Source organism: Natrix helvetica (genome assembly GCF_964273705.1).
Source record: "Natrix helvetica genome assembly, chromosome: 2".
NCBI lineage: Eukaryota > Metazoa > Chordata > Lepidosauria > Squamata > Natricidae > Natrix > Natrix helvetica.
In genome coordinates, this window is record NC_138552.1 from 106,637,526 (window position 1) to 106,658,220 (window position 20,695).

A 20,695-nucleotide genomic window follows, 5' to 3' on the forward strand; every position below is an offset into this window, starting at 1 on the left:
GACATTTTCTTGGCAACAATAAAATTGATTTCCCATCCAAGATGCCATTGGCTCCAGAATGATTCCCTGGCTTTCCAGCAAAGCCTGTAGTCCTGGAATAACTTTGAAGTCTTCCAAATTATAAACATATTTAGCAAGGCCTGAAATGCCTCAGGTTGCCTATCCCTGGATTAAAGGAACAGACCTGTGATGTGATAATTCATGGCACAAGTAACTTCTAAAGTTTCGGTGTTGAAAGTACTTAGGAAAAGCTGTTTTAAAGCAAGAGTTGCTATTATAGATCATGCCACTATGTGGCATCAGTGTTCTATGTTCCCTTTTTAGATTATTATATTCATATCAAAAAGTCAAAAGTGACTTAGTGAAGTGACACAACTTCTCTAGGACGCTAAAGAAATGTAAAACGCTTTTTCACAACACCCATAAAGAGATACAATAAATATTTTTTTAAAAAAGAGAATATAATACTGATGAATAAATCAAGGATTTTATCGTGTTATTGAGGTTGTAGCTTTCTAAGGCATCATTAGTTATAAAAAATTCAATATATTAAATATATCGCACTAAAACACTAAGAGTCACTGTTATATCGCAGATAAAGTGAATATTAAGGCCCCTGGTTAACACAGCTTTATATACAACCTATCATCCTTTTGAACTATGGTGCTGGAGAAGACTCCTGCGAGTCCCTTGGAATGCAAGGCGATCCAACCGGTCAGTCCTAAAGGAGATCAATTCTGACTGCTCTTTAAAAGGCCAGATCCTGAAGATGAAACTCAAGTACTTTGGCCACCTAATGAGAAGGAAGGACTCACTGGAGAAGAGCCTGATGCTGAGAAAGATTGAGGGCAAAAGAAGAAGGGGACGACAGAGAATGAGGTGGCTGGATGGAGTCACCAAAGCAGAAGATGTGCTTAGATGGACTCCAGAGGATGGTAGAGGACAGGAAGGCCTGGAGGAACATTATCCATGGGGTCGTAATGGGTCGGACATGACTTCGCAACTAACAACAACATCATTCTTTTCTTCTTTTTCCTTCCACCTATTCCAGCGTTAGACCTTTCTCAAGAGGCACAAAAAGCATGCACTGTGTGAAAAAAGAAAAATCCCTTCTCTCTGAAAACTAGTAGACTGGAGTTTTGAAAAAGCATCTTTGCCAAAGGTAAATGGCATATTACAATATTACATGTTGTGAACTACAAGGACTTGTCCATGAAATATGAGCTCAGGGTACTTTGCTGTAGCTTTACACACAGATTAAACTAGAGACTACTTTTCTGAATGTCACTAGAATGGCCCCATGAAGAGATCAGATGTCAGCAACTCTTTGTGAGTTACTAGCATACCTTGCAGCAAATCAGGTCCTTATCCGCATAGTTGCAGAGTTTTTACCCTTCCAAGCAGCAAAGGACTCCCTCCAAAGTTCCTTACCCACAAACATCTAATTTTCTTTATGACACATCAAAATTTAGGTTTACATATATGGCCTCTCTTTCCCTGCCCCCCCCCCCGCCCATTTGGTTGGGTTGGGGCTCAAATGATCCTGGTGAATGAGTTTACCTTAGCAGTGAACAATGTGTTTGGTTTGTTTTACAGACTTTAGATTTCTTCCGCTTAGCCACAGAAGGGAAAAAGACCACTGCCTTGCTATGAGGACAAGGGGAGGCAGATGCAGAAAACATGTAGACCACTTCCTTCCTGCCAAGGTCATCAGCAGAGCTCTGCTTCTACTTCCCAAACAGCTTTAACTGTTTCACAGGTTTAGAAGGGAGGGGGGAGGGGAGGTGACAGCACATAATTTGAAATGCAGTGGGGTTGCCTACGGTGGCATCTTTAACAGAGGAAAAAAGACTAAAGAAAAAAAGAAAACAGTGAAGAAGAAAAAAGAAACTCTACATATTTGGAAAGAAAGCTAAGAACTGGGTGAAATAATTAAAAAGCTTATCACAAGGAGAAATTAACTGCACAGTTAACAAATAAGAACAGGTATTTCAATAGTTTATTTGCATTTGGTATGCCACAAAGCCACAGGCTTGGAAAATAAACTTGCTTTTTTGTAGTTATCACAAACAAACAAACAATGCCTTAGCCAGTGTTCTTTCAAACTGTCTGTGTTATTCTGCATTACATTTGATTTTCAACTCTCTTCCTTTGGTTCATGTAACTTCCTTCCCCCTTGTCCTGTTGCGAGCACCGATATATAATAAAGATACCAATATATATTTTTATATATGACTACAATGTAAAGTAGTGAGTATACAGCTTGTATAACAGTGTAAATGTGCTGTCCCCTCAAAATAATGCAACATAAAGCTATTAATTTCTAAACTGCTGGCAAGGTATACTTAAATATTTACAAAATGTGAGAGGGTGTAGTCACTTCTGTGATATACTGTATATTGAATATATACAATAGTAAAGTTTTTAATAGGAAACCATCATTTTAACATAACGCTTAATGTTGATGCTTTATTTATTTATTTTTTTACTACATTCTACATAAAATAGGTACTTTGATTTTGAAAGTAGTAAATAGCAAGTAAATGAGTAAGTTAAACCAGCTCAGGGACCTTTTCCCCTTTTAATAATGAAATTAATATGTTTCTAAAAAGTGTGAACAGTGTAGCATGGTCTTTCAAGATTATATATACCAGCAGCTACACAGCAGAGCTGGCTCTGCTATTAAGTGAAATGAAGCTCTGCCATCTCATAATGTAAGAGGTTTCCTCCATCAGGCCCTACAAAGGCCAACCAGATGCTGTTAAGAAATTCACAATGCAAATAGGAAAGACATCTCTCTCCCCCCATTGTTACTGCATATTAGCTGTCTGGGATTCCTGGCCATTGTTAGCCCAGTCCTCTATCAACTTTGCTTTAAAATCCACAGCCATCGCTATACTGAATGGTTCCACAGTTGTTGCACCAGCTTTTCTTACTAGTCCAGTCTAGTTGGCTGTCATTCCTCATCAGCATCTTGCAGAAGATCACAAGAAAAGTTGTGAGAAACCCCAGAAAATGATGCAAGCATCAGAGAGTCAACCAGTCCAGGGCATGCACAGAGCAGGGCCTCATGCAGAGGCTGCTACCATACATTTCAATTTTTGAGCCAACAGCAAGCAGATGCTGGGAAAGCTAGGAATAAGCATTTTTTCCAGTGGGACTGATCTATCAGGGCAACCTGGTCTACCCAAATATGGGATGGAACATACTGCTTCCGCTTTTGCCTTTCAGCTCCAATCCAGGAGCCTTCGCAGGCAGTTGTTTCCGTGACAAACTATTTTGTGTTAAATTTAAATTTAGCGACAAAGAAATAAAGGGAGACATGTTTGGCTCTCATTAGCTAGCCATATGCAAGCGGCTGAGGTTCGTATCCCAGAAATGTATGTCTAGATGATGAGAGTTAAACAGTTTGAAATAGCTATACTAGTCTCCCTTTATTTCTTCGTTGGTAAATTTAAATTCAACACTAGGAATAAGCAGTTGCAGGATTATTGGGCAGGACTGTATGCCCACTAAACTGCTCTGCTGAGTGACGAAGACCTGTCTGGTCTGGACCTGTAAGGGGAATGAGAAGAGGCAAGGAGGATACAAAGAACAAAATGTACTCGGCCAGCCTCAAATGAATGATAAGACGAAATGAGTTGGACAGTGCCAGAACTGAGTGGCAGATTTTAAACAGGCATTGACATGCAGATGGGGTTAAGCTGATCTTTTGGCTGGTGTTTTCTTTGAACAGAGATCATGCAATTATCCTTTCAACTTTGAACAGGGTCAGTATTCGGCGTGGTTTTCTATATTTTCAGCAAATTGGGCTGACTATTTTGGGGGCAGATAAAGAGAGAGGCAACTTCTTCTTAGGCTTGTTTTTCCCTTTTGGAACTGATCTTCCTCAGCAGGATTTGAGGGGCCATTCCTGTCTGCCTCTAGGCTGGAGTCCCACTCAAGCAAAGCCATCGATAGTATAATGTTGAACCACCTGGAACCTTAAACTGAGGCTTACAAACTATCATATCTGGATTCATACAAGATGCTAAATCAAACCTTAGTAACAGTGACTGGGAGTCTTGGGAGTTATAATCCAGTACTTGGGAAGACAGAATGTGAGGATACCATAGTACTTGTATTTTGAATGACAAAAATGCACAAATATACAAAAAAAAAAAAAATCAAACCCCGCCAAACCACGTCTACCATTGAAAATAGAACACCAATTTGATGTGGTGGTTAAGACATCAGGCTAGAAACCCATAGACCAGAGGTGACATTCAGCAGGTTCTGACCAGTTCTGGAGAACTGGTAGTGGGAATTTTGAGTAGTTCGGAGAACTGGTAAACGCCAACTCTGACTGGCCCCGCCCCCATCTATTCTCTGCCTCCTGAGTCCCAGCTGATCGGGAAGGAATGGGGAATTTTGCAGTAACTGTCCCCTGGAGAGGGGAGGGAATGGAGATTTTACAGTATCCTTCCCCTCACATGCCCATCAAGTCACACCACGCCCACCAAGCCACGCCCACAGAACCGGTAGTAAAAAGTTTTGAATCCCTCCACTGCCCTAAGCAGTGATTTATAATCCTGCCTCAGGCACAAAGACAGCTGGGTAACCTTAATTCTCTCAGCCATAGGAAGGAGGCAATGGCAAACCATTTCTGGGGGTGAAACATGCCAGGAAAACTGCAGGGACTGGTCCAGCCAATTGCCAGAAATACTGACTCAAAGGCAATTTCCCCCCCCCCCCTCTCTGTTGTAAATAATGCTGTACTGTACATCTGTTATTAATCATGTTTTATATGAAGAAAACCACAGTGATTGTGTGTCTGTGCATGCACATGTGTTAACGGGTCCTTTTTTTAAAAAAAACTGTAAATTAACCATAAGTGTCTGTGCATTTTTTCCCCTAGTCTGACATTGTATTGTTTGCAATTTGCTCTTGTAATTCTTCTACTAATAAAAGAAGACTTTCAGTGTTATCTTTGGCTTTCTTCTCATACAAAATGCTTGTCAAGAAACAGTTCTTTTCTTGTATGTCAACATGTTGTACTTTGAATCCAGCCACAGAGAGAGTATAATATCTCACGTACCAGCCCTTACTTTCTATCTCCCTCTTATAAATGTAATGCATGCATTTATGAACCTACGATGGTCTGCTCCAGATTCCTGCTGTGGTCAACCAGAAAGGTTAAGCTAGGACATCAACTCATTCCTCTTGTTGCTTCTCAGGCATATAATTTCCTCAGTTTACATTCTTACATTTTTAAAGAATGACTTTTAGATATTAAATATTTGAATAAACACCTATCCTCAGTTACATTTACCCATCCCATTAGGTCTGGCAGGAGGGCCTGCTGTTTGCTAAACAGTTCCAGCTGATGGGAGTCAAGAAGCGAGCCTTTTCTTCCATGGCGCCCACCAGTTGAAATCTCATCTCCCCCTCCCCCGTTTAGCTTTAACCCTATTGTCTTTTCAGAAATGCCTTAAAATCTGGTGGGGGAGGGAGGGTATGGTTCAGCAGGCTTGGGGATCCCAAGATGGTTGATTGTACAGTATGCGAAAATTGGGTGCAATCTCCCATAATCCTGTTTGTATTTTGTTAATTGTTTAAATGTCTACTTAAGATTCTTTTAAAAAAAATGTATACTGCCCAGACAGAGTCACATTAGTGAGATGGGTGGATGTATATATTTGATAAATATTGTATAAACATAGGGCACACAGATACATCATCCCTTCGTCTGGCTGGGATCTCTGGAGTGTCAGCATAGGGCAGTGATGGTGAATGTTTTAGACACCAAGTGCCCAATCTGCATGTGTGTGCATGCCCAAACTGAAAGGCGCATGCATGCAAATGCACACATACATGCACATGCCATGCATGTGTGCGTGCATGCGCAGCAGAGACCCGAAGACCAGCTGGCCGGCGGGAGGCAGGGCATCCCAACATCGGCAGCATGGCAAGAGATAAGATCTTTTTCTTCCATGTTTCATCATTGCAGGGAAACAAGCTCACGAAAGAAACGCCACCAAGATTTGACCTGGGATGATGGCGCACATGCCAGCAGAGAGGGTTCTGCATGCCACAGGTTTGCCGTCATGGGCATAGGGGTTAATCTAATACCATTTGAATTTGCATCTGGTATAGCAATGTTAGACTGGCTTTATTGTTTTGCTTCAGAAATATCTGTAGGTAGTTAGTTGTTGCCTTTCCCTGTTGCATTTTTAATGCTTATCTTCTTTTAATTGCTCCTCAAATCATTCCCATATGCAAAATCACATGTTATCTTGCATCTTTTCAGGGAATCAGAAACTTTTATCCTGTGTTGGCTTTCCCTCATTCAAACATCCCAGAGAACAAACTGAGGTTATTAAACTGTTCAACTGAATGGATGGGGAGAGAGATTACTTGTTGAAATAAAAAGTTTCTTTCTTCCACAAATCCCAGAGAAAGAAACAAAAGTATGTTTTGAATATATTAAATCAACTCAGGATCTCTGTACCAGGGATGATTGAATGATCCATTTGAGGGGTGGGTTGCTGCTGGTTTTACTACCGGTTCGTGCCCCCCACGCATGTGCGCTGTTCAATGTAAATTGTTCTTCACGCAAGTGCAGAACGATTTACAGTGAACTGAGCACGCGCAGTCACTAAAAACCAAAATGATGGTGGCCCAGTGGCTGCAAAGGAACCAATTCGGGGGGTGGGGGTGGCAGGCCTGGGTCACTGCCTGTTCTGCAACCCAGGCCTGAATTCCACTTCCAGTTCGGCCAAACCAGGCCAAACTGGGATCAACCCACCTGTGATCCATTTGGGCCCAATATAAAAATAATTAGTTTTAAAAATGAATTTTGGAATTTCACCTACATGCATACTTGAGAGCCAATGCTAATCACACGGCAGTGACGTTACATAGACATACTGAGGTTCACGCATTAATGCTCATGTTGTTGCATTCTGGATCAATTGCAGCTTTTGATTTTCTTCAAAGGCAGCCCCATGTATAACCACTACAGTGATCCTTTCATGAGGTCGCTGGGGAATTAGTCACCAGGAATGAGTACAACTAGTGCACTAGATTGAAGATTAAAAGCACCCCCCTCCCAATTATCCACAACCATCCAGTCCTATCATGGTTGAGCTTGACTCTGTTTCTCCCTACCCAGATGTGCACAACTTCCAGATATGGGAACAGGACCAACTGCATTGCTTGCAGGGCCCAGGATCAAGATGTACAATTGGGTGTATGGACAAAACAATATATTGCGTCATGCTGTAAACAACTATCTTGTCAAAAGCATTCAATTTCAACAGAGTATGGTGGGATATTGCACAGCCACTCACACCACAGCTGCTTTTCCTGTTGTCCCATGTCAAGGCCTAATAGGTTTTTTTAAAAAAACACATTCTCTCTACTATCTCCAGCAGAAACTATTCCCAGAACCCACGCCATGATCAATCAGTCCTTATTTGCCTTCTATCTCCAGTCTATCCTGGTCACCTTCAGCAAAACAATGATACATATTTGTCCCAGGATGCCATGATCACATTGTTGCCAAGGTCAACTTCATTCTGAGAAAAAGGAAAGCCATATAGCTTGCCAACTCATTTGTTCAAAGTAAACATGCTTGCATACTTTTATGTAATCCACTGCTGCCTGTTTCCATATTTTTTTTTAACCTTTCAAAGATTTCAAAGTATTGTCAAGCTAACTCTCAAGGATGACAAGATATAAGAGTCCTAAGACTGGCAAAATGAGAATGATAAATAGCTGGTGCTGGGAATGTGAAGCAGTTTGGAAGCAGTCATTTTGGAAGGAGAGTCAAGAATGTGGAAAAAAAAGAAAACCAAACTGAACACATATGATTGAGAAACTTCACTGGAAGGAATCTCTTTCTCTGGAGCCAAACTTAAGAGTTTGCTTGGTAAGAAACCCCACATTTAATCTCATTTTAATTAGGATCAATTGAGCACCAATAATCTGATTCTTGCTGAGATCAGCCTTTGGTGAATTCTACCAATACCAGCAATACTAATATTACCAAAACAATATGTCAATTTAAATACCATTGAGGCAGGCAGGCTCAGTGCTATTTTCAGAGATTACGTAATTCTTATTCCGCTTCCAAGCCACCACTTTAAAGTTCAGAGTTTGCCCCCAGAGTTCCTGGAATGTGCTAAAAGTTTTTGCTAGAAAATTACAAGGTCATTTTGTTCGGAAAGTACAGGAGCCATAGGGTTCATTTATTAAAGCTGTGCAGAGGAAGACGTCTGTCTCTCTCTCACACGTAATTTTTGGACTAGCTTCTGTGTTTTCTTCCTGTTTTTCTCAGTATGAAACTTTATGCACAAACAATCCTTTTTTTTTCTAGTGATGTGCTGTATTTTCTGAAGTCTGTGTTTGCTTAAGAAAAAAAGGGCTGAACTTATGGTCACCCAAGCATTGCAGAATTCCAACTCATGCTCGACTTCACCATCCTGAGCTGTGGCTGATGGGAATAGGAATATCTGAAGGGCCACAGTAGTCTCTTCTCCTGGTTTGAGAGAGAAGAGTTTAGTTTGATTGTCATCATTTGGTGACAGACATATCCGGTTCATTGAATTTCAACAAGCAGAATAGTCAACTAGTCCATTTAAACTCTGGATAAATCAGTGGTCTCATCAGGGGTGTCGCACGTAGGCCGCACCCACCCAGGCTTCGTGAAGGGGGAAAACGTCACAAAACGTCACGTGATGGCAACGTGATATGGCGAGTTTGACACCCATGGTTTAGATTGACCCTTGGTGAGCCTGTGAGCTTTAAGAAGGTACTGTATACATCCGTGATGGCGAACCTGTGGCATGCAGAGCCCTCTCTGTGGGCATGCCGGCCATTGCCCCAGCCCAGCTCCACCACGCATATGCGCCTACTTCCCACCAGCCAGCTGGTCTTTGTGTCTCTGCCGCGCATGAGCGGGGACCAGGGCGCACCCGGGGGATCCGTGTGCACATGCATGGGGGAGCAGGGTGCATGCACAGGGGGTGCTTGCGTTGCATTTTGGGGCCTTTAGCCCCTGGCCCATTTTTGACTTCCAGGTTGGTGCAAGACGCCTTCCAGGCCTAAAACGGGATGCAGAGGCCTCCACGCCCCGTTTTGGACCTGGAAAGGCTCCTGCACCAACCTGGAAGCCAAAAATGGGCAAGGGGGGTCAGGGTGCATGTCTGGAGGTGGGGCATGGGGGGGCACATACACATTGCATTATGGATGCGTGCAGGCGCTCACGGGCACTATTGGCACACATTGACAAAAAGGTTAGCCATCACTGGTATAAAGGCTCTATTTGACAAAGGCTAGTAGAGAATGAGGCTGTGTAATATTTCAATTTGGCAAGAATGCCACCAAGAATCATAAATAACTCATTGGAGGGCGGGGAGGCAGAGTGGAGAATGGGTAAGGGCCAGCAGAAGGTATGAATGCATACGCAAACAATATCTTAATGAATAGGGTTGCATGAATCATACAGGAAGGGGTTTTTAATTTATGGAGTAATTATAATAAAACTAAAAAGAAAAATTTGAGAGACTCCCTACCTGTAACTTGTGACTCATCAGTGGGAGAGTATGGACAAGCCTCAGAAACAAGTTGCTTTTATTGCAGAGGCAAACAAATTTCTTACAGTATGGAAGATCAGCTACTCCAAAATCTAAGAATGTCCGCTACCTATATGTCAGATCTAGGATTTAACCTATTTCTCCTAGTATTATTTCGTCTGTTTCTCCCGTTCTTATTTGGTAACTTACTTTTTTTCAACCATTTTTCAGATTTGGATGCTGAAGGGAATTGCACGGTATTTTGATCCTGTGTTTGTCTGATCCCTGATGCTTCCTTTTGGCCTTGCCTGTTTCAGGCCTCGGAATGTACTTAAGGGGGGCATTGAATGAGTACAAAGAGATCAACATTCTTAAAGGGTAGAAAATGAACACACCGTGGGCCCATTTACCAACACAACTGCTCCAGAAGTTGGTTGAAGTCAAGCACCTTAAATAAAATAAATGTCATTTGCATTATTTTAGAACCGTTGCAATATTCTGCCTTTCAGAGTCCAGACTATGGGGCTGTTCTCTTCTGTGCAAACAATATTGCGGTTCTCAGGCTTTACAATTGCAAGCTAAAACGAATTCTGCTGATAAAGAATTTTTTTAAAACCAAATATCTTGGTTATTTTCATTCAGCTAGCCTGAGGCATCCTAACAGCCTTTTCCTTTTCACAAAGCAATTTTGTTTCATGTTGGCACTGCTACAGTAACAGGAAATATTGCTGGGCACTTTTTTATTGTTACATGGAATAATAATGAATCTGGAATTAAATATTAGTACGGCATGCCCGTATGCCCAGGGACGTGGTGGCTCAGGGGCTAAGATTATGAGCTTCTCAATCAGAAAGGTCAGTAGTTTGGTGGTTTGAATCCCTAGCGCAATGGAGTGAGCTTCCGTTATTTGTCCCAGCTTCTGCCAACCTAGCAGTTTGAAAACATGTCAAAATGCAAGTAGAAAAAAGAGGAACTACTTTGGTGGGAAAGTAACAGTGTCCTGTGCTCCTTTGGCATTTAGTCATGCCGGCCACATGACCACGGAGACATCTTGGGACAGCGCTGGCTTTTCGGCTTTGAAATGGAGATGAGCATCGCCCCCTAGAGTCAGGAACGGCTAGCACATATGTGTGAGGGGAACCTTTACCTTTATACATGCCCATAATTTTATTTTAAATAATCATCCTGTCTTGCTGCTTCTGAAAAAAAAAACCATACAGCTAAACATTTGGCTACCATACAAACTTAATTTAACATAATTAAATCAATGAAAAAGCAGGTAGTTTAATCAAAACAATTAGGTGATAGTACCGCAATGGCAATTGGGACTCAAATTTCCATCACTAAAGCAGTGTAATCATAAAATGAGACACCACATGTGTGCTGCTTAACAGTGGCCGTTCCTGCACTTCCAGTTGTTGTTAAGCAAATCACAGTGTAGGATGTTAACCGAGCACGTCACATGGTTTCCATCTGCAACCTCCTGCCAGCTTCCCCATTGACTTTGCTTGTTGGGAGGCCAACAGTGACATTCACCAATGGCAATCACATGATCACAGGGACTCTGGCTGTTGTATGTATGAGGACTGATCGTAACTACTTGTTCAGCACCATTGTAAGTTCAAACAGTTGTTGAATGGATGGACATTAAGCAAGGACCACCTTGTCACTGCGTTAAATTGTTTGCTAGCTTGAACTGAATAGCTGAACTGAAAGAGTTACTGCGCAGGTCATAAGGTCTTATCTGACAATGATGTACTGCGCCTGCTCTTCACACATTCCAGAGACTTCTCTTCCCTTTTGATCTTTGTCCGTCTGCCAGGAAGCTGGTAGACAAACTGTTTTCTGCCAAAATGTAACAATTAGATAGATTTGTTTTATTTCTTTATTTCTTATTTTTGTATTAAAGCTTGTTTTTAATTAGAATATGTTTTCCGGGATTTTATTTCTTTTTTCGCACTTTAAAGATAATGCTGTTTGGAAACGCCGCGATCTAAGACCTCATTTAGTTCAGGGTGAATTTTTCCTCTGACACACCTTTAGTTCACTCTTTAATCAGACCTCCACATTGGGAACAGGGGAACAGTCACATTCTGTCAATGAATAGATATTCTACATAGAAGTGGGAAAAGACAGCAGTATATCACTGGTGTCCCTCCCTCCCTCCCCAGGTTTGTCCTGAAGCAGCATTTGGTACAGGATGTTACTGCTTTTTTAGGAAGAGGTCCTGTGGCTGAGTGGTTAAGACACTGGGCTTGTCATTCAAAAGGTTGGCAGTTTGAGACTACAGTACCGTGTGATGGAGTGAGTTCCTGTTACTTGCCTCAGCTCCTGCCAACCTAGCACTTCGAAAGCACGCAGAATGCAAATAGATAAATAGGTACCACTTCAGGAGGAAGGGAACGGGGTTCCATGTGCCTTCCATGTGTACAGTGATATTACCCACATAACCCCAGAAACATCTTTAGATAACACTGTATCTTTGGCTGTGAAACGGAGATAAGCAGCACTTCCTAGAGTTGGACACAACTGGCAGGGGAAACATTTACCGTTTTTTTTCTCCATCCCATAAATAACATTAGCAGTTGCAGTAATGGCCAATCACTTTTGGGCCCAGATCAGTGGATTGCTTTTGACAGTTTTTGACATTTAAAGGATCAAGCCCAGGAACCTTAACTGCTCCTTTCTGCTATTTCTACACTACAGTGCCCAGGAGGCTCAGACATTGGTTAGAGACTATGGCTCCACATTGGGATTGTAGAATTCCAGTCTGGCTAGTGGCACGTTGAAACCACATACCGGGTTAGAATGAACTGTGTTTCAATCTAGCAAGTTTTTTCTTTGGCTCAGGAGGACTTAACTCCAACAGGTCATTCCATGTGATGGAAAACTTGGAGGAAGAAAAACCTGTTTGTAGACTCTCCAGCTTTGACTATTAATGCTGGTAACGGATATGTAGGGTTTTGTTAACTGTTAATGATACACAGCTGTAGGCTATATCATAATTCTCTCTCCCTTGCTTTGTACTCTCTTTATTTGCTGTATCTGAAATCAAAGTGGAAAGAATTTACCCTCCAGGCAAGCTGGCTGGTGATTATGACCGATGTTTGCTTTCTAGTTTAGCAATGTGCCAAAGAGCAAATGCCTGTCACCTATTTACAACTTTTCCAGTTGTTTAAACTGTCTTTGACAAGAAGCAGAACATCCAATTTCTTTCACCCTGTAATTATGCTTCCTCCCCATAATGTGGAAAATATCGACTAAAAATAGGATATTGTGCTTTCAGGTCTGAGAATGGACGGTTCATAGATAAATTTTGTTCTATAATTGCGTCATCTACCAACATTTATTCATAAGGAAAAAGCTACTCCACAATCCATCCTCTACATATCCACTGACAGTCTCTCTTGCTCCTGCGTGGCTTATGAACAGATGGGGCTACTCCTAAACCACAATGTCACCAAAGTGCCAATAATTATGTCCAATGGGACATTCACAGCAGTTACATTTCCAAAAAACTTCAGCATTTTCATTTTTGTTAATCGCATCTTTAACTATTGGGAGTAGAAAGCACTTAAAAAAATAAATAGGCAATATGTAATAAAATCCTTCAAGACAGAGACTGAATTAGTTGTCTAAGAGTGGACAATAGGGTTCAATTATTCTAGAGGGGGCTCCGTGTTCCACTTCATGACTATATTTTTATTTTTCTGAATTAATAATATTAAGCATCTTAGTATACTGGTGAACCTCTTAATTAGAGTGATTTATACTGCCAGCCACTTATATTGGCTTTCAGGATAACATCTAGATGTTAGCTTGCAAATAATAAATGGCCATGTTTGAAGTAAAATTAGCCTTTTGTTGCACAGCAGAAAACTGTTTGGTCTTGCATATAGGAACATAATATATAACAGCAATGGCGAACCCTTTTTGGCTCGCATGCCATAAGGGGGGAGCGCAGGGGGGTCATGCGCAGGGGTGCCGCACCCATAATGCAATTCAGTCCCCCTCTTCCATTTTTTGCATGCTTTTTTCGCCCTCCCCAGGCTCCAGACGCTTTATAGGACCCGAGGGAGGATGAAAACAGCCTCCCCCCCCAGAGGCCCTCCGGAGGCTTCAGGGACCTTCAGGAGGCTTCCCTGAGGCCGCCAGAGGGCTTAAACTGGCCCTAAGCCCTCTGGAGGCTTCGGGGACCTTCAAGAGGACTAAAAAGAACCCCATGAGCAAACTGTAAGTCACTTCCGGTTTGCTCGTAGGGTCGGTTTAAGCCCTCTGGAGGCTTCAGGGAAGCCTTCTGAAGGTCCCTGAAGCCTCCAGGGGGCTTAAACCGGCCCTAGGAACAAACCAGAAGTGATTTCCTTTTGTGCATTCCGGAACAAGGAATCACGGGCTGAGGCGAGAGGCAAGTCAACCAGAAGTGTTTAGTAACAACTCAGGAGGAACGGAACAAACAAGTCCGGTTTGACAGCTTTTTATAAGACAGCTGTCAAACCAGCAACCAATTAGAACATGTAATTCTTCCCCCAGCAAGCTCAGTGCATTTTGACCAATGAGAGCTCTGTTACTGCACTGATTGACACCTAAGATATAACACCACTTTCCCCCCGGACCGCGCATGCGTAGTCTGAAAGGTAGGCCGGCCAGCGCCAGATCCTTCCCGAACGTTGTAGACTGAGGTTTGTCATCGGCCCAGAAGTAGGAGAAGTTGGGATCGCAGTCGGGGCTGAATGGCGGCACTCACCCCGCCCTCTGGGAGATTCTGATAGAAACACGGATTTAGCAGGTGAGTTGTCTGTCGCGGTGTCAGTGGTTGTGGTCGGCCTAGTGATCGGAGGTGGCAAGGAACTTGGCCAGTAGGCAGTGTGCAGAGGTTTGTTGATTCCACGGTGTTCTGCGGCGGTAGGGCCTGCGGGTGCCAATTCATCGTAGTCTGGGTGTTCAGTGGCGGCCAGGCCCATTGATGCCTCTCGGTGGCACAGTTCATCTATATGCCACTGCCATACCTGACCATCTCTCAGTAGGACCCTATAAGAGCAGGGTCCTGTTATTTCTATTATTTCCCCTGGCACCCATTTTGGTGTTCCTGCAAAGTTTTGGGCGAACACCCAGTCCCCAATAGCGAACCCCCGAGTATTGTACTCTCTAAGAGGTCCTTGACTGGTGACATAATTGGGATGTATGTGATTCAGAGTTGTGCGGAGTCTCCTGCCCATCAGAAGCTCTGCTGGCGTTTTGTTAGTCAAAGGACAAGTGGTTGTATGTTGCAGTAACAAATAGTGCAATATTTTGTCCTGTAAATTACCTACCCCCATCCTTCCCAACGCTTCCTTGGCCGAGCGGACCACCCGTTCCACTCGGCCATTGCTAGCTGGACGGAATGGGGCTGTCAGCGCCTGCCGAATACCCAGGGAGGCTAAAAATGTTTTGAATGTGGCAGCCGTCCATTGTAGTCCATTATCAGTGACCACAATGTCCAGCAACCCGTGGCATGCAAACAATTTCTGTAGCACCCTAGTCATAGCGTCCGCCGTGGTAGAGCCCATGGGCACAACCTCAACCCATTTGGAAAAAGTGTCTACTGCTACTAAAATCATAGCCCCCTGGATTGAGCAAGCAAAATCTAGATGTAACCTGGACCATGGCCACCAGGCTGCACTGTGGGTCAGGGTTTTCATATGTACTATTCCTGATTGACCCTCATGTAATCTCCTCAATATTTGGGTCCGCAGGGCTACTGGCACCACAACCTGGTTGCCCCATAGCAAGCGCCCTTTAAGAGCCAACAATTCCATCCGCCTGCGGTAATAGGGTAGGAAATCCTGCGTTATGGAATCTGCCGGCCATCCTCTGTGCACATAGTCAAGGACTAGGGACAGTATTTTGTCAGTGCGAGAGCATGCTGCAATATCAGTAGCCGTAAGTGGTAAGTTAATGTCCTCTACGGCTAGAACAGTGGATGTGGGAGCGGGGTCTGCACTGGGATTGGCAGTGGGCATCGACTTAACACATCAGCATGCCCCAGGCTCTTTCCAGGCTGATGCTCCAGACGGTATGAATAAGAAGCTAGGAACTCTGACCAGCGCAACATACGCGGTGAGAGTATCTGCGGGTCTGTTGGTCACCGGCCAGAATGCCCAGTAGGGGCTTATGGTCTGTGACCAACAGGAACCGGCAGCCGTACAAGTAATTGTGGAATCTTTTGACTCCAGCCACAGCCGCCAGTGCCTCCTTATTGACTTGATCATAATTACGTTCGGTTGTCGATAAGGTGCGTGAGAAGTAGGCCTCATGTCCATTAGGTAATCTGTGGGCTAGGACAGTGCCAATGCCATACGGCGACGTGTCACAAGTGAGGGTCAAGGGCAGTCGCTCATTATACTGTACGAGGACTGCCGATGACGTGAGAAGGGCCTTTACTGCTGCGAAAGCCTTTGCTCCCTTGTGCCCCAATGCCACATCGCCGACCCGTGTAGTAGTCTGCGGAGAACTCTGCCACTGACGTCTTATGCGGGAGGAAAACCGCATAAAAATTAAGCAGGCCTATGAATGCTTGGAGTTCACGCTTTGATTTAGGGGTAGGGGCATTGTGGATAGCGTCCACTTTGGACTTGGTAGGGTGGATACCCTCAGCATCAATTAGGAACCCTAAGAACTCTACTGAGGGCACTCCCAGTTGGCATTTACTCTTTTTTAAACATGGCCTGGCATTCCTAAACTGCCGTAAAACAGCCCGTAATTTGTGGACAAGGTCTGCCCCATCCTTTGCAGCCAGTAAGATATCATCAAAATACAGGACCACTCCATCAAGCCCCTGGAAAAGCCGTTCCATTAAATATTGAAAAATACCTGGAGCTACGCAGACTCTGAATTAGAGCCTGCGGCATTGGAAGGCCCCCTTCTGTGTCACAATTGTTTGGGCATTGGCCGTAGCTTCCTCAACAGCCAGCTGTTGTTAAGCTTGCACCATGTCCAATTTAGCAAAGATCTGTCCCTGTCCCAGAGAGTGCAATAAGTGTTGCACCACTGGAACAGGATACGGATTGGATTGCAAGGCTTTATTTAAAGTATTTTTATAATCCATGCAGATCCTAATGGATCCATTGGCCTTCACAGGGGTGACTATGGGTGTCTCCCACTGCGAATGATCGACGGGTTCTAGGATCCCTTGGCTGATCAATTTATCCAATTGAGCCTCAACTTTTGCCCTGAGTGCAAATTGCACTCTGTGCTTTCAACGTGATTGGGGAACCTGTGGGTCTAAATTGAGCGTAATAGGGGTGCCTTTATAATTACCCAGTGCCCCATCAAAGACATCCACGAATTCTTTAGTTAGGTCCTCAAAGTCATCAGAAATGGTAAATGTGTGAATGCCGGCAACAGTCAGGCTCAGGGGCTCAAACCAATCAATACCCAACAGGCTAGCCAGTGGATTGGCAACTACGATGAGCTCATAGGGTTGTTTTTAGTCCTCCGGAGGCTTCAGGGAAGCCTCCTGATGGTCCCTGAAGCCTCTGGAGGGCTTAAACCAACCCTACAAGCAAACCGGACGTCCGTTCCCAAACTTCCGGTTTGCCCATAGGGCTGTTTTTTTGGCTCCAGAGGCTTCAGGGAACCTCCTGAAGCCTCCGGAGGGCCTCCGGGGAGGGCGGGGGAGGCTCTTTTCGCTCTCCCCAAGCTCCTATAAAGCCTCTGGAGCCTGGGGAGGGCGAAAAATGGCTTTAAAAAAGGCTGAACTCGCCTGCCCTGACAAATGTCTCCACGTGCTACGTGTGCCATAGGTTCGCCATCCCGGGTATATAACATAAGTGAACATAATGACCACAGAGGATTAATTTATTAAGTACTGTATATCTAGGAAGGTGTTTGGCCCAATTCTGAGTCAAAGGGTACAAATGGCAATAATTAACATCATTTGGAAAATGCAAGATGCCAAGTAGGGTATACACAGATCAGATTGCCGAGTAATGCATAAATGTAAGAAAAAAGTATTTGTTAATTAAAAACAAATTTATAATAAATTACCGTATTTTTTGGAGTATAAAAAGTACCTTTTTTCCTCAAAAAAGAGGCTGAAAATCTGGATGCATCTTATACACTGAATACAGCATTTTTGCCTCCTGAAGCCCCGCCCCTTCACCAAAATGGCCATGAATAGTCTTATGGAGGCTTTCAGAGAGCTCCTGGGGGCTGGAGAGGGCAGAAATGAGCAAAAAAACAGGCCTATTTTGCAAAAAACGGGCAATTGTTTGCTCGATTTTGGCCCCCCACCCCCTCAGGAGCACTCTGCAAAGCCCCCCCCCCTAAGGCTATTCATGCCTTTTATTTGAGAAAAAAAAACAGGACCGTTTTTGAGAAAAACGGGCCATTTTGGGGAGGTTTGCAGAGTGCAAAAACTTTTTTTTTCCTTTTGGAAAGGTCTTTAACTGATTGATGAGAATTACATTGATCAAGTGCTGTGCCAGCAGAAACAAAGTTAGGTGCTGCAGATTGTCAGCGATTTCCTTCTCCAGCACATGGATAAATACACCTGGAAACATCTACCTACTCTCTCTCTCCTCTCTCTCTCTCTCTTTCTCTTCCTACCTACTGTATTTCTCTCTCTCTCTCTCTCTTTCTATTTCTCTCTCTCTATCCCTCTGCCTACCTACCTACACTTTCTCTCTCTCTCCCTACCTACCTACTGTATTTCTCTCTCTCACCCTTTATCTACCTACCTACTTTAAAAAAATGCCTCTTCAAAACCTTGGTGTGTCTTATACTCTGGTGCGTCTTATACTCTGAAAAATATGGTAACGGGTTTGAGTTATGGAAAAATCAATACATATTCTGCATAGAGTTGGAAGTTAATTGTTGAATTCAATAACAAGGATATAATGGAAGGATGAAATAAGACATATGTAAACAACACTTGTGGTATGAGAGATTTGTTAGTTGGGCATGTAAATAATAAATAAATAATAAATATTTATTTCTTAGCCGCACCCTCTCCCGAAGGACTTAAACTAAATTCTTACATGCAGATGATGCCATTTGTTAATTGGGAACTCAAATATTTCAAACTGTAAAGAGTTTGTATGAAACAAGGAACTATTGTATCTGAATATTATTTTTTTAAAATCCAAAATGATTGTGTTTGAAGCCGTAAACTCAGCATCTGATTCCAAGTCAGAAAGTCAATTATTACAGCAAGCAGATGAATGCACACGCCTTAATAAAATGTTTACTAAAGATGTAGTATTGCCTGGAGACATTTTCAAATATACAAATGTTACTAGGCAGTGGATAGGGTGACCCTCCATAGCTCCGTTTTCACTGGCAGAGGGTTACAGGAGGCTGTGGCAGCTGAAAATGGAGCTAAGGAGCCCACTTTCTCTGGCAGAAGCACTGCAGGCCAGTCCCTTCGCTGTCGCCAGGGTGGCCCTGCGGGCCAGATCTAAGTACCCTGTGGGCCAGATCCGGCCCCTGGGCCTTGAGTTTGACACCCCTGCTCCAGGGGTGGGTTTCAATTTTTTTTACTACCGGTTCAGTGGGTCATGGGTAGGTGGAGGGCATGTGACTAAGTGGGCATGGCCAACTTGAAATCACTCACACAAATGCCCACTCAGTCACATGCCTCCCCATCTATCCATGCCCACCGAACTGGCGAAAGACGGGGGGAAATCAGAGGGAGAGACAGGAGCAGGCCGAGCTTCTGCTAGGGAGATGGGAAAGCGAGCCAGGTTGCCTCAGCGAGCGCTGCTCTTCCTCTCAGTGATCTCTCAAGGTTGGCTGGGTTGGACCCATGACTGCTCTCGCCTTCCCCGCCCTCCTGCCTGCCAACTCACTTGATCACCGCTTTCCCTGCCAGTCGCCCAGTTGACCAGTTAACCAGGCCTGTGCTGCAGCCGGCGGGAGGGGGGCTAGGCTAGAGTGAATGCTGCTTACCTGTGGGTAGGCAGGAGGTGGCAGTTCTGTGGATCCACATGCGAAAAAGAGGCAGGGCGAGCGTCACAACAGGTGGGGGCGGGGCCACCCAGTGCAATAAAAATTGTTCCGCGCATGTGCAGATGCAAAACCCAAGATGGTGGCGCCTATGGCGCCACCGGGAAAATCAGTTCAGGGGCGTAGTAGGCTTGGGTAGCTGCCAATTCCAGCAACCCAAGCCGCCAAACCACTACCAGTTTTGCCGAACCGGTCCAAACCAGTAGGAACCCACCTCTGCCCTGCTCTAAAGATTATTAGAGCTCTTAAGGGGAAGGAATAGCTGGTCTTCTGTCCACTAGTCAGGAACTTTGAAAATGCAAGGGCGTCTCCCAAACTGCACCTGGAAACTTCCTATGCCACTTTCTTGGAAATGATTGCATCACTCTCAAATGTGATGCAACAATATATTTTATGGAGGAATAAGGAAGAGAAAATTAGCTGGAATAGAACACACCCTGAGGTGAGTGATGATGTGGCATAAAGCCAAAGAGTAAAAATAGCCCACAAGAGACATTATCAGAACACAGATTAGATTTTTTCTTTGTACTGCAGTAAGTACACAGAACACAGCAGATCTAGATTTGCTTACCAGAACACGGCAGTTCTGGGGATCCAATCATTTGCCATTTATACAATACAATACAATAGCAGAGTTGGAAGGGACCTTGGAGGTTGTCTAGTCTAACCCCCTGCCTAGGCAGGAAACCCTATACCGTTTCAGACAAATGGCTATCCAACATCTTCTTAAAGACTTCCAGTGTTGGGGCATTCACAATTTCTGGAGGCAAGCTGTTCCACTGATTAATTGTTCTAACTGTCAGGAAATTTCTCCTCAGTTCTAAGCTGCTTCTCTCCTTGATTAGTTTCCACCCATTGCTTCTTGTTCTACCCTCAGGTGCCTTGGAGAATAGTTTGACTGCCTCTTCTTTGTGACAACCCCTGAGCTATTGGAACACTGCTATCGTGTCTCCCCTAGTCCTTCTTTCTCTTAAACTAAACATACCCAGTTCTTGCAACCGTTCTTCATATGTTTTAGTCTCCAGTCCCCTAATCATCTTTATTGCTCTTCTCTGCACTCTTTATAGAGTCTCCACATCTTTTCTACACTGTGGTGACCAAAACTGAATGCAGTATTCCAAGTGTGGCCTTACCAAGGCATTATAAAAAAAATT